Genomic DNA, 14522 nt, shown 5'->3' with positions numbered 1-14522 from the left:
AAACTTGGAGCCAGAATATACGGACTGCAAAAATGGAGATACTGCCTCTGAATGACTAAGGGTAAATAAATAAAATAATTCCTTAACTGAAGCGGTATTAAGCTACAGCATTAGAGCAGAAAGACCAGCGATCCCATCAAGGTTTCCTTCTACTACCTCAGGTCTATCATTATGCTTATTACTTTGAATCTGTTGCTTATACCTAGGGAATCAGCATTAGTAACCGACATTGTGAACTAGAATGGAATTCCCCTCCCAGTGCAGAGGGCAAAACCAGTTCTGCGATCACCTCTATCCCTCCTTCGCACACTGTTGGTACCACCTCACTGCTGCACAGGGGTATTACCACGTTGCGCTTTTCCTTGCAGTGGTGCGAAGCTACTTCCATGTGAGTTTTCACTCTCTTAGTCAGAGTATGTCGAATTGGCAAGATTTATTCTCAAAAAGATTTTTAATAGAAAAATTATAAAGTTCACAACAGATATTATTTGCATGAGATCATTGAACTAACCTGCATGACATTTGCTCTGTCAACCATCAGTTTGTAGATGAGCATCAACTAACAGTCAAGGACTTCATGCTTCAGTCTGAGCCTTGCTAAGAACAGTTCTCCTGATAATTAAACACTAATGTTCTTTCATGAGTACATTATAATGAAATAAATTGCTTCAAGGGAACAATAAACTACAGGCAGCATCTGAAGCATTTTAACAGCACAGAGCATTTGGCTGCTGCAAGATTCACTCGAAAAGGAGAAAGGTAATAACATCTCAGAAACAATTTAGAAAACAATCTTCTGCACTTTCAGTGTTTCTAATAACAAACTGGGACACTCCAATGTGTGATTTTACTCATTCTCAATCACTCTGCCACCTGGAATGGAAACACATATATGATATGACTGTGTGAACCACTGCACTGCTCCTCCAGCCCCCAAAGCCAACCATGCTTTGGGTTAAAGTGCTTCTTTCCTGCATGGAAACACTGGATTCTTCAGCTCTTACAAGATTAAACTTAATTCATGTGGTGCTTGCTATTTAGAACTGTAAGGAGTTGTTCACGAAACTCAAGATATTTTACACGACTGCGGTTTGCAGATTCAGAGGCCTGAGCTAACACTGAAAGAGTAGGTGTTGAGAATCCCAGTGCTGTCAGTGAGGCTCTCTGGCCAGGAAGGCTCCGTACAACTGTTGAGCGCTTTACAGTATCTCTTAGGACACAGCTCATATAAAATGCAATACAAATGCCATACAAAAGCCAGGCTCCGCACACAGCAACATTTATTTGTCTTCTAAAGCAGAATAAATGAAATTATCATTGTAGCTTCCTAATACTTAAAGTGTGCTATAGAAATATATATAAAGGACTGAGAAAGTGTATTGCATGTATGTTTCCAATGAAATGAAATTGTGCATGTACCCATCTAATTTAAGATATTATCATGCCATTTTAAAACACATTAGATGTAAGCAGCGAGCAGAGCAATTAAAAAAAACTTAAGTCTATTCTCTTGCTGCAGGGCAGCAGTAAGTGATTTGTCTTTCTATCTTGGCTACTTTAACATTTGAATGCTGGTGGAAAATACATATTTCTGTCATGCTGTTTTTAGAGTAACTGCGTAGAGCTTTCTCTGCTTGAAAATTGTTAGCTGCTACAAAGAGTTGATACTATGCATGTTTTAAAAGAATAAAGCATATTTATTTTTATAGTGCCATTTCCAAGCAGTGATAAACATTCTTGCTAAAGTATGGTATAGCAACGTGAATGTAAGCTGTTCATGTTAAAGACTATCTGGCATCCTATTCAGAAAATCTATTGTGACTGTTGCTAGGAATATAAAAGTATACAGAGATCATGTTGAGTCATGTGGAACAAGGAAAAGAAATCTTTCTTCTACTGCTCTTTGAAAGTGGCACAATTGCTTGTACATTGGCCTTTATCCAAGACAGATGGATTATCACTAGAACAAATTTCAGTAAACTCTCCTTGCATTTACATAATGTAAGTTTCTAACATTTAACCAATTAAAAGAATTGGTGCTTATAGCTTTAAAGAACTTGTACGTTAATTATGACTCTCTTTGTGGATATGATGGAAGTGATAAAATAAAGCACTTTGGTAGTTAAAGAACTTGCTCACTAGTTTACACTACATGGAGCAGACTACTTTGTTGAAGGGTTTTTTTGCTTGAGGAAGAATAATGTGGGTTAAGTTCCATTTGTTTTCAATACACAAATCCACTTCCCTAATATCTATTCTATCAGTGGAAAACTTGCAGGATGAGATTGATTTTTTTAAAGTTATGAAGATACTGTTTTATTTTATATAAAGAAGCTAAATAGAGTGTTTCTTGGCTGTATTCTAAATTTGAACCCTTTATTTGAACTCTTGCATGCCCTTACAGTTCAGATATACACAGGTCCTTTGCAGGAGTCTTCAAAACCTTGCAGAACAGAAATTCTGATTTAACTAGTATCACATAGAACATCATATTGAATCCTCGGCTAAATACGTACTGTTTCTAGAAAGGTAATGCCCCATGGAAATGCCGGTGAGCACCTTTTAACATGCTTTCTGAAAATGATTGGTTGCACCATGTATGAAAGGATGGCACTCCCTGAAATTGTGGGTATGGTAGGAGACATAGTACCACAGAATGTACTCTCTTTCTCATATGCCAGCAAGAACAATGGGAAAGCTGTGTTTTGGTTGAAGTACTGTAACTCAGTATAGAATAAGCTGAGAAAGTATTAAAAATTTTTTTTAAATTATCTTGGTTTCCTTTCTCACTGTGACTCATTTCATTTTGAAGATGCTTTTTCTTTCTAGGGTAAGAAAATAGACATTAAAACTGTGTTTGAGAAGCGAGTGGGTTCTGGTGCACAGTGTTTCAAATGTAATGAAAAAATACAGCAGGCAACTAAATTGTAACGCGCAGAAGCTTCAGTGGTTTCTCCTATTTACACTGAACGAGGGTTATGCCAAACGTTTGCAAAATTTAACAAGTAGTTTTTATTACTATAGCAGGGCATAGAGGCTCCAATTGTCATCCACTAAAATTTAAAGCAACTCTTGCTGTGCTAGGTGCTGCACAAAGATCAAGTAAGTAGTCAATACTAATAAAAGCAACCAAACAAGGAAATCACATGGGGGGGGGGGGGGGGGGGGGGGGGAAGGGGGGTAGGCCTTTATGATTTATCAGCTGATTTATCCAAGGACATTCAGAAAGTTTTCAACTGGAACCAGCATTTAAATTCAGAGCTCTGTAGTCCTATTATCTCAGTCCTTAAAAAAACGCAAAAAAAATTTTACCAGTCTGTTACTTTTTTGTTCTGCCCAACTTTACTACTTTAAACTACAAGAATTTTTTCTAACCATAGAAGTCATTCAAAAACATTTAGAGGACATTTAGTTTTCTTCCACAAAAACTAAGTGTTAAATAACATTAAAGCTCCATCTTTTGATTTCTCTACATAAGATCAAATCTAAAACTGCATGTTAGTCAAAATAAATAAAACTAAACCTTTTTCTATGAAATCCAACTCTGTGTTTACTTTTTTTTCCCCTCCTTTTCTTTTCCATTTTGTTCTATTATATAAAAATAGGCCTCCTGGTAAGTAATATCAGTTAATAGTAATTACTTAAAGTATATTTTGTTTAGTAGAGGAGCAAAAATCATCCTTGATTTCTTGACAGGTTCTGTAATGCACATCATATGGATGGCTCCATAACTCTTTCTAATGCCTAATAAAATATGCTACTGAATAGCATACTCATTATATATTAAACTGAGAATTCTGTTGCACAAGCACTGGTGTGTGATTTGAAAACAATAAAACCAGCATGGAGTTATGAATTATAATAAGGTTTCTGCATTTCTGATTCATAAAAATACATTTTTATGCTCTCTCCTTAGCCAGCATTTGAACTTTTCATCTAGCCTATGCCAAATGAACACAATCAAAACATATTGTCTTTATTTACTGGTACATAAGAAGACATCTCATTGTTTCTAAATTTGGCCCCCTGTATATGTTCAGAAGGTTGTTTTTCCATCTTCTTCTTGTTCTTGGTTTTGATTTGCTCTCCAGGTCAGGGCTTACAAAATTTGAATTTCCTCCTCTAAATGCCTTTGAATTACCTACTACTTCCCTGTGTACTGTTTTGGTATTCCAAATAAATAAATCTGAATTTTATATATATTTGTGTTTTGTTTGGTTTTCCCATTTGTCTCCCTCTCCTTCCAGTTTCTTAGAAGAGATGCTTACATATGGAACAGCCTATTTAGAAATAAACCCAGCAACCACGCTCTTTAAAAACTCTCTTCTTTTCTATGATTTCAACATTCCTTAGCTAGTAGCACAAACTACCTATATACAAATAATTTTCTTTTTGCCCTAGAGAATGTAATTTGTAAAAGGAGCAGAGCAATAGTAACTTCAGCATTGTATTGTGAAGGGGGAAGGTGCTCAGGCAATCGTTGTCATCTAATGGAGTGTTAAAAAGCGAAAATTATTAGCATTTATTGTCACCACTCAGCATTGTTAATCCAGATTAACAGTCAATAGGCTCAACACATGGAGAAAGAATAATAAAGAGGCAGTTTTGCTGAATGGCTTGTGATATGAAAAAGAATTAGCTCACAATGCTGTTATCACCACTGCAGCTACTTACTGGGCTTGGCAATTACAGTAGAGATTGATAGTACTTGGTAGCGAACTGATTGCTTTATTGGCATGTGTCTGATAAATACACACTAATCCATTAAACCAATGTCACAATTGATTCTTAGGTAGAATGGAGAAGAAAATCCAGGTATTAATCACCACTAACTATCATAAAGAAAACACAATGGCTCAATAATGAATTCCATTATGATGGGATAAATTTAGCTAATGCCATCAAATTTATTATATACAGAATACTACTCCTGAATATCGTAGTGTTGGAAGGAAACAATTCAGTAAAATGTGAAAAAGTCTCTGCTGATTTCTCTGTGCTAGATTTCTACAGAATCAAAGATCAACAGCTATTTTCAGTTTGAATGACTTTGACGTGAACAACAAGAGAAAAAAAGATGGAACAAAAATGAGATTTTCCTGAAAGCATTGCCTCCAGGTGGATGTCTCTGCCCCAGTCTACGCTGAACTGAAACACCCATGCATCTCTGCAGACAGCAGAGCCTTTCAGAGTTTAAAGGTGCATTACACAAAAAATAAAGGCAAACAGCTATAAAAATAAGTGCAGAAGAGTTTGATGGAGTAAGGCACTCTAGTACAATAGCTTAATATTCTCCAAGGAAGTCTAAAAGAGCCAAACTTTATGACTTCTCTGCAAAACAAGAAATCATGGATTTCTTATTAAATAACTTGCCTGATGGCTTCTGCTAGTCCATAGGTACAAGTGAATATCGCTGTCTTTTAGGTCTAACCTCGTATGATGATTGACATGGGAACGATTTTTATTACTTTGCAGTTGTATTTTGCTTGCAGGTGAGATTAAATGAAAGGTTCTTGATGAGCAAGAGATATTTTCAAGGTCAGTACCTCATGGCACTCTTGTCCTCAGATGTAAGATAGATTATGCACATTCATTTTCTATAACACATGTTCTAGTACTATTTTAAATAAATTCAACTAATTTACACATCATCAAGAGAAGCTTTTGTAAGCAATTGCAATAGGCTATCGAGTTCTGTGATAACTCAAAACTAGACTAATAAAGGTCAGTCAGCTCCCGTTGACTTCCTGAGCTCTTGGTTGGGCCTTATCAGGTAAAGAATGGAAACAAAGGATGCAACTTTGACATTGACATCCTGTCTGGAATTTATGCCAGCGGCACCCAATTCGTGTAATCATGTCCTTCCATCTACCACCCAGTTGAGAGGAGTATTGAAAAAAATCCTGAAAGGGAAAAATATGAAATGATCTGTCATATGGGAATTCCTCACTAGCTGTCTTAGGAGCTGATGGGTTTCCTTTTCAAGATCCTCAATTTGTTACTTCCCCCCCGATAACTTTGCATGTTCTTATTATTCACAGAAGTATTCCTCTCCCTATAGGGAAACAGCTTGGTTTACTATGAAAGTAGTAAGAAGTCCGCAGATTAATTGTTTTATGTATGAAAAGGCATTTCCTTTTATTTTATTGATTTGGTATTAGAGACTAATCTGGCAATGAAAATAATTTTTCATTCAGTGGTTCACTTCTGCTTCACCTTGTATTTAATTTGTAGAGTTATAATAAGCAGCACTTAAGAAAAAAACATTTTGTGCAATAAACTTCAGGAGAAATAGACTCTGAAGAATCTATCGGGAGAATATAGTTTAGCATTTCAGAATATTTCTTCACAATAGTTATAATTAGACCTGGGCATTTCTTTAGAATAAAAGAACAAAAACAATTTAGTAACAGGGCAACAGAAGTTATTTATGTATTTTGTTAGTAAGTGAAACACTGAGAAGGGAAAACGGTATTCTGACATTTTCAGAATTAAATGTTTTATTTAGGAAATAGTTAAAATATTTCATTTTAACAATTTTTAGAATGCAATTTTTCAGCATTAGGTTTCAATAATGCATTTTTTTAAATGGGATTATGTGACAGAGGATGGAGGGATTATAAGAAGAGGCTAAGAAAAGGTTAATATAAAGCAAGAATAAAAAATGCTAATTGTATAAAATAAATATTTCAGGTTGACTCAAAATTAAATCTGTGGGATTTATACTTCACCAATAAACCAAAATCTTTTCTATTTTGGATTAACACAAGCCAATTTATTTTAATACAATTTTTCAATTCAGACAAACTGAAAAATGCACTGTTCATCCAGCTCTATTTGAACATACTTCACTATAGCTTTGAAATGAACCTTGAAAGTACAGCTTTTAAAAATTCAGATTTTCATTACTACATTATGTGCGGCCATGTAACAAGACTACTTGAACATATGCTGTAAAGTCCTGAAGGTTTTATATGAATGGAAATCCCAGGTTACACTTCTTCTGAATCTAAATTAGTGATTGCTGGCCTCTATTTGAGCTGAAAACTGCATTCTTCAGAATGAAGACTTGGTGCAACTTGGACTGTTGCCTCCCAGAGAGTCTCCAGCAACAGTCCTGTGGCTGGAGATCCCTGAGGCTGCCAGCAAAAACTTCAACAGATCTCACTGGCACTGCAGCAAAACATTTTGCTGCAAGGAAATGATGCAGCCAATGCTCTCTGCTGCAAGGCAAGACCAGCAAGTCAGCCTACATCAGACTGCCAGGAGACCATGTGAACTCTTACCCTGCAGTAAACAGAGGGCTAACATGCTAGCTTATGTCTCAAAGTAAATAACAAGGACTAACATGTTCTATTTTGTGTTTGCAACAGGCTAAGCCTATGCACACATTCAGTGAATTATTATGGCTCAGCTGGTGCACAGTAACAAAGTCCCTAGCTTGAAGACCAAAGCAACTTCCCCAGCATTGAAAGAGGTCCATGGCACAGCCGGAAATATGAAGTTTTCCATAGCCTCGTCCATCTTGTAACCCTCTCTTAGACAGTTTTTCGTCTGCTCCAATTTAAATAGCAAGACAAATAAAGGAAACAGTTATTTTAGAGAACAGGAATTAATCAACAAAAAAAGGAGATCCCTTACACCATAAAAATAGGTCCAATATTATTTTTTTGGGGTAGCTATTTCAAGGCAAGACAAAAGGTAGGTTAAGCTTTTCACCTGAAAAGAGGAAATCACTTCAGAGTTTCCAGTCACTGTCCATTAACCCAAGTCCCCATTAAACACCACAGTGATAACAATGTAGGATGATCTGTGCAAATTCAAACGGACAAACAAGTTAATTCATTAATCACCAATGACGCTGAACCTAAAGTTTGTGATGGTAAAATAAATACGAATACTAGTTTTGCAAGTACAGATTTTAAAACATCTCTTAAAGCCCAATGATACACATTTCTGTCAGGACCTGCAATTTTAAATGAAAAGGTATCATTTTGCTGCTCAGATAATGGAAAATATATTAACAGCAAGGACAGTGACTGAAATAGAAGATACTTATCCTGGGATTTTTTTATTTCACGGAGGTTCCAATTTGCTTCTCAGCTATACTGATGTAGATCAGGAAAAGTTTAACTGAACTCAGTAAAGTTTGCCGCTTTATGCTTGTATAAGCAAGAAAGACACAAACTGTATCTTGTAATCATGTAAGTAAAAAGTGCATAAACAATTTACACAATTTGAAAATTATCTAGCAGCTACAGATAGGAAAAGGGAGATAGAAAGGTTTACTGTTACACTGTGTTGGATTCAAATTGTGTGATATTTTAGAAAATACATCTGCAAGTACTTGGAAGACCTAAGAAATACGTAAAGTGGTACCTCACAGACCATTTCAGCCTGAAGCTGAATGTTAAGCACAGCTGATTTAAAGGCAAGGCATGGAATTGGTGACAGCCCGAAGGTGCCTGTATGCTAACAGGTGCTGGAACTCCCTCGATAATAAATGAAAGCACTCTGTAGTGGCATGTTTGTCACAAGGGCCCAGGGGCTTACAATTCACCCTTCCTATTTGTCTAGCAGAGCTTGATTTGTTAACCTCGTAGTGGCCTGTCTTTTCGTCAATGTTGTACATGAAGTAATTACAGGTTTCACGCTACAATAGGTTGCCAGGGTACCTTCCGGAGCTTGAAGCAGTGATGCAGACATGAAATTACAGACAGATGCCTGCAGTTGTGATGGCTACATTAATTTGCTTCTTTCACAGGTCACAACTTTGGGTGCTTTATTATCCAGACTCTGCTCAGCAGGGGTAGGCTTACTGGGAACTAGTTGCTAGAGTTCCCTCCTACACATGAATATTAGAAGAGGCTCATTTTCAGTGCTAAAGGAATACTTGGCGTGGCTCATGCTAACATGAAGGTTCTGTATTTCCTTATATGCTAATCTGCATTGCTGTCCTTGCGTATTATATGAAGAACTCAAACTAGGTGAAACTGTACAGTTTGGAGGAACAGATTTAAGTGTGAACCAGTTCTTCCACCTCTGCCCAAGCTCATCCACTAAGAGGATTTTTGGACTGCAGCCAGAAGCAACATGTAGGCAGCACACACAGAGCAAGAGATGGTTTTAAGAGTGCCTTAGGAGCTCAGGGGGTAAGTTTTTAGAATACTGAGTCCTAAACACTCCAGGTTCCTTTTGAAAATGAAAAGTGCAAGTGTTAAGTTATAGACGGTCTGTATAAAATTTTGTCTCTCCTGCTTAATGCAGCGGTTGGTGAGGTCATACTGCCTTTTCTGAGTGCAGGATCAGGCACTTACGTTACAAGGCTGTGGTCAATCAGTTGAATCTTATGTTGATCTTTTCTATCCCTTGCTATCTCTGAAGTATAAGGGAATACTCACAGTGGCTGACGTCTTTCAATGTATTATCAGGTCCATAACTCAACCTGCAGCCAGTAGTTTTAACTTCACAATACTTTATTTTTGAGAAAAAAGCTGGCAGAATCACAGTCACAGAAAGAAGGTTTTCAGGAGCTGAAAGTTCACAGTCTTGAAATGAAGGCAGCTTGGATATTTCTAAGAATTGTCTTTCTTACTTTTTCTAGGCACATCTTTCTTCAGAGGAATTCTGTCTTAACTTCATAAAAATTCAGATTATTAAATGAGCAAGTAGGACCATAAATGCAGTTAGGAGAACGCCGTCTAGAAAGCATCTCCCCACCCCCTGGGATGAGATGCTTTTATTGCAGGACTATCTCCTCACTGTTAAACATGAACAAGTGAGAACTGTACCCCTTAAACTACTCTTACATTTCAGTTTCATGTAAGCATGATGTTGCTCACACTATTTATGCAATTTGATTTTCTTTATTTTACAACATGGGCGTGGCTTCTGATGTAGAGCTACGTACAAAAGACTAGAATCAAGCCCTATCATTTTGTACTAAGAATAAAAATGCATGATATTGCATCTTAGTGAAAGGATGAATACATTAACGTCTCCTATAACTAGTATATAATAGCTTATTACAACTAATTGACATTTTGACCAGCTACATAATGTGGCTTCAAACAGAAGTGCAATACAGCCAATACACTCAGTACAAAAATATTATACAAAATAGAAACATCAAGAAATCACCACACATTCTGTTCTCCTTCTCCAAACCTCTGTTAACAGAGCACTGTGAAGCCCAGAAAAGGCTGGCAATTGCTATAGTAACTTCCCATAGAAAACTGCCCTAGGCAGACACCAAGCACGTGAACTTTCTGTCCAATTGGTTCAAATTCACTTAAAATTTAAAGAACTGAAAAACGATCTCACAATTGGAGGCTCTTGGCAAACATTGTAATAGTCGCCACTGTTATCCCTATCTAGTCTATTTTTCTCCATGGACAAGATTTTCCAGATAAAAATCTGGAAGAACAAATTCTGAAGTCAGTTTCGTATTTAATATGATTGCAGAAAGCTGAAAAGCAGCAAGGTTTATTCAACTCACTGAGCAGCCCTGATACTGAGCGAGTCTCAGAGAAAATATCTTTCCTTTTAAACAAAGCCAGTTGGTTCTGTGTGATTTAATGAAATTCATGCATCAGTAAGTTTTTATGTTTATATATGTATGTATGTAAAAATTAAGAATTAGAGTTAAAGTTTGTCTGGCTTGTGATTGACTCAGAATACGTGATGAGAACAAGTGGATTTATTTTACATACCTAAGGTAAAATTGTACACAAGACTGTAATAAAAAGCATAGGGGTCACTAGGGCTAGCAAAGCTATGATAAATCATGAGCATACCAACATATGGTATTCCACTATTCAGTGAGGTACATGGTGTGCTGTTTTGGTGCCCAGGCACAGCTTAATCTTGAAAGAGAGTTGAACACATCACAGAGAAATCAGCTGTGACACTAGTGATTTGTCATTATGTGAAATCAATTCAGATTAAAATTTCTGACCTAGGAAGTACTGAAACAAAGCAAATAAATGCCTGAATGCCATAAATATAAAGTTAGCATCACTTAATGACTAGATTTATAGCCTCTTGCTGGTGTTAAGAGTCTAATTGTATTGGCAGAGGCATTTAAATCATTATATTTATTGTATCTACAGTTCCCAAATACTATTAGACTACCACAGTTACTGTCCACATAATCTTTGCCTTGAAGACCTTACTATGTGAACAAACAACAAGGATACAGAACATGGGAGATAAGAGTAGTGTTATGGGAGCTGGATGACAGCCAAAATTCCTGTTGAAAACAATACTGTAGGAAACAGCAATAATGTTATTTTCCTATTTCCATCTGATAAAAAAATATATTTAAATATTTCCTGGAAAACCTAATGTAAAAACAGAATTAACCTGGTGCACATGTTTTGATTATTTGTAACACTAAATTTAATTAAAATAATCTAAAAATGAAAAGCATAATTAAATCAAATATTAAAATATCCCATTAAGAAAAAGGTCAAAATAGAATAAAATACTTCATTTTATTTTACAGTGAAGTTATCTGACATGGGTGCAGTCAGTCAGAGTCTACAGCCTTTTTTGAAATTCTCAAAATCACAAAGAAAGCATGAAAGAGAAATTCAGAGACAGAACCCTGCTTGTTTAGAGCTGCAGGACAGAGACTTGATCCCATCATACTTCCTGCGTGTAACACAGCATGATACATAACCGTATGGTTAACTTGGAGCACAGTAGGAAGGACGAGTTTTCAGGAAATTTCAGAAATGCTGTAGATAGACAAACTGCAAGGAAATAATCAAAGGAAGAAGTAAAACCAACTCCATAGCTCTAGAGATGAACAGCATAGTCTAGTGATAACACTTACACGTGGTTTTCTTCAAGACTCCAGCCTGAGGAGGTTCTGTTATGACCTACAGAGTGATGAGCTTTGCAGTGAGCTGCAGCAAGGGTGATGACAAGTGCTCTCATTGACCAGCTCCAACCCCACAGCAATCTCCTGAAGTGGCAGCTCTCCCTGGGCTCTGTAATGGGTGCTGGCAATTACAGCTGACACTGTGCTTGTGATTCAGATTCTCAATGTAAAAAAGTTAAAATGTCTGAAGGTCAGAATTTAAGTTCATCATAGGATTTTTGGGATTAATAGCGTTTTTCATCCCCCAACTCTTCAGTCTTGCTTCAGTTAATTAAAAGAAAAACTGGCCAGAATTTGTGGAAGAATTAGCATCTTGCCTGGAATCACTTTGGGTTAAAATTCACTTTGCTTTACAAGGTTTTTCAGCAGCGAGACTCTTGGTTGCCAAAGGAAAAATAATGTAGAAGCTTGCAAGAAAGTAAGTCATCTCACTTGTGCAGATTGTTTCCACTCCAGTCTGAGATGGGAGCAATGGGTGAGGGAATGCTGTACCTCAGCAGGGAGGGAAGGAAAGAGGACTGTGGTAGCAGCCTGGGGCTGTCCTACGTGCTATGTTAGAGAACCCAGCAGTCACTGAGCTCTAGACAGAAGGCAATGAGCTAGTGATCACCACACCAGATATGGGATGTGTTAGGGGCCACAGTATTGGTTTCAGCGGAAAATTAGCTTTGTAGATCTTTACAAAGCTGGGATGCCTGGCATAGTTAATGACATGTCTGAATAGTTATTCAACCAGATACATCTTGGGGTGGATTTTCCTATCACCACTGCCAAACAAAAGCTACTTCAATGGTATTAACAGGCTCCTAGTAGTATCAGCAAGCAAAGATTCACGATCAAGATATTTAAAATTTTAGATCATTTGCAATATTCAGTCCTTTCAACTACTGCAAAATATGAATTAAGAACCACTGAAAAATCTTTTGCACTGAGTAAACTGCAGGTAGGATCATTCTAAGAGGAACGAGAGAAATGGAGAACTTTCGCTTACAGTGTTCAATGTTTTCTGATTAAATGCAGAAAAACAATGAAGAATAAACCTTCCAACTTTATTTTCTTTCTAATAGCCAGGCTTCACTTGCAATCCTGGTTTAGTCTTTTGGTGCAGCCTTTAAAAATTGTTGCCCACATTTATTTCAAGCTTTTGTTGTTATTTCCTCCTATCCACCTGCCACAGACTTCTCCTCCCTAGTAAGCTTTTTAAGGATTTGTTCTTATAAATGAGTTTTTGGTCAGCTCACGTACAGCTGTTTCAGGATGTTTGAGACATCAGATGGTGTTTTGTAGGCATCAGAAGGACTGACACATTGGGGTCTCTGTTTTCCATTATCACCTTTTAATTCAAATCCAGGCATTTATTAACACCTTTGTACAACAAAGGAGATATATTGTCTTGTTTATATAAGTGAAAAAGTGCAGTATGACTGGCAGAATTCTAGCAGGGACAGTGCTGCAGTAGGATGACTGTATAATAGTGTGAGCTCAAAAAGGGAAGGTGGAAAGCTATAGAAATATAATAATTCTGGTATGTTTGTCTTACATAGGATACCTGGAGGTGTAGATGAGGAGGTGGCTCTTCTCCCTACATCCAACCGCTGTCTGATGCAGCACACAGACACCTGTACCTCATGAGCAGCCTGCATCCACCCTTCTGTATCACCTGAACCCAGTCTCTCTCTAGAGGATGAATTTAGATGCTATCACACAGACACCTAATTTTAGAGATCCTGATGCCAGTCTTGTAACAATGCAAAACACTTGCAGGAAAATTAAAGAGAGAAAAAGAATGAAGTCTTTTTCGAATTTTATAGCATGTAAACACATCAGTCCAGAACTTCAGAATAAATTAACTCCCATAAGCATCCCAACATCTGAGTGGAGCATCTGAGCAGAGAACAGCATGCTGAGCAAATGCTAACTTCAGCTGGAGTTCAGCTCTATGGAAAAAAAACCCTCTCACAGCCCTAGGAAAATAAGCTTGATACTAATTTACAGTAGAAATGTAAAGCAGCCAAGAATAAACATGCTTCACACCAGAGACAAGCAGAGCAGTAGTCTCTCAGCTGGTGTCAGGGGTGTCCTGGGTAGACTCAAATGCAGATGGGCAGTGAGAGGTGGCCAAAATATATATTGCTCAAGTTACAAGTGGATAAACTTATTTTTCCACATTTATGAGAGTGGCTATTGTAAATCAGCATAGCTCCACTGACACTGACAGAACTGTGCCAGTTTTTTGGCTAAATGTAATCTAATCCAAGACTATAGATTGAGAAACAGGCACTTCAGAAAAATTGGCTTGTCGTGTTTTGTTACTCGGTGTCACTGCCATGTAGGAGCTGGCAACCTTGTGGCTGTTTTTCCCTGTTGCTTTCAAAGATGTCTTAACAAAGCTTCCTTTGAAACTGTATCTGCTCTTTTCTGTGTGGATGCTTACCACTTCTAAGAGTGTTGGGGATGCTGTGGAACTGAAGCAGACTGGTGAGGAGAACAGAGAGAAAACAGAACTGTTTCTGTAAGAGGATATGAGCATTAAAAAATTAAAAGGAAAAGGTCAGGGTTTGTTCACCAGTACAAAGTCCAGGGTAAACATAATCCATAGATGAGCACCTTACATTTGACCTTCTAGCAAAAACGT

This window comes from Gymnogyps californianus, chromosome 16 (assembly GCF_018139145.2).
Source record: "Gymnogyps californianus isolate 813 chromosome 16, ASM1813914v2, whole genome shotgun sequence".
Lineage (NCBI taxonomy): Eukaryota > Metazoa > Chordata > Aves > Accipitriformes > Cathartidae > Gymnogyps > Gymnogyps californianus.
The sequence above is the reverse complement of the archived record's forward strand: the minus strand, read 5'-3'. Positions refer to the sequence as shown.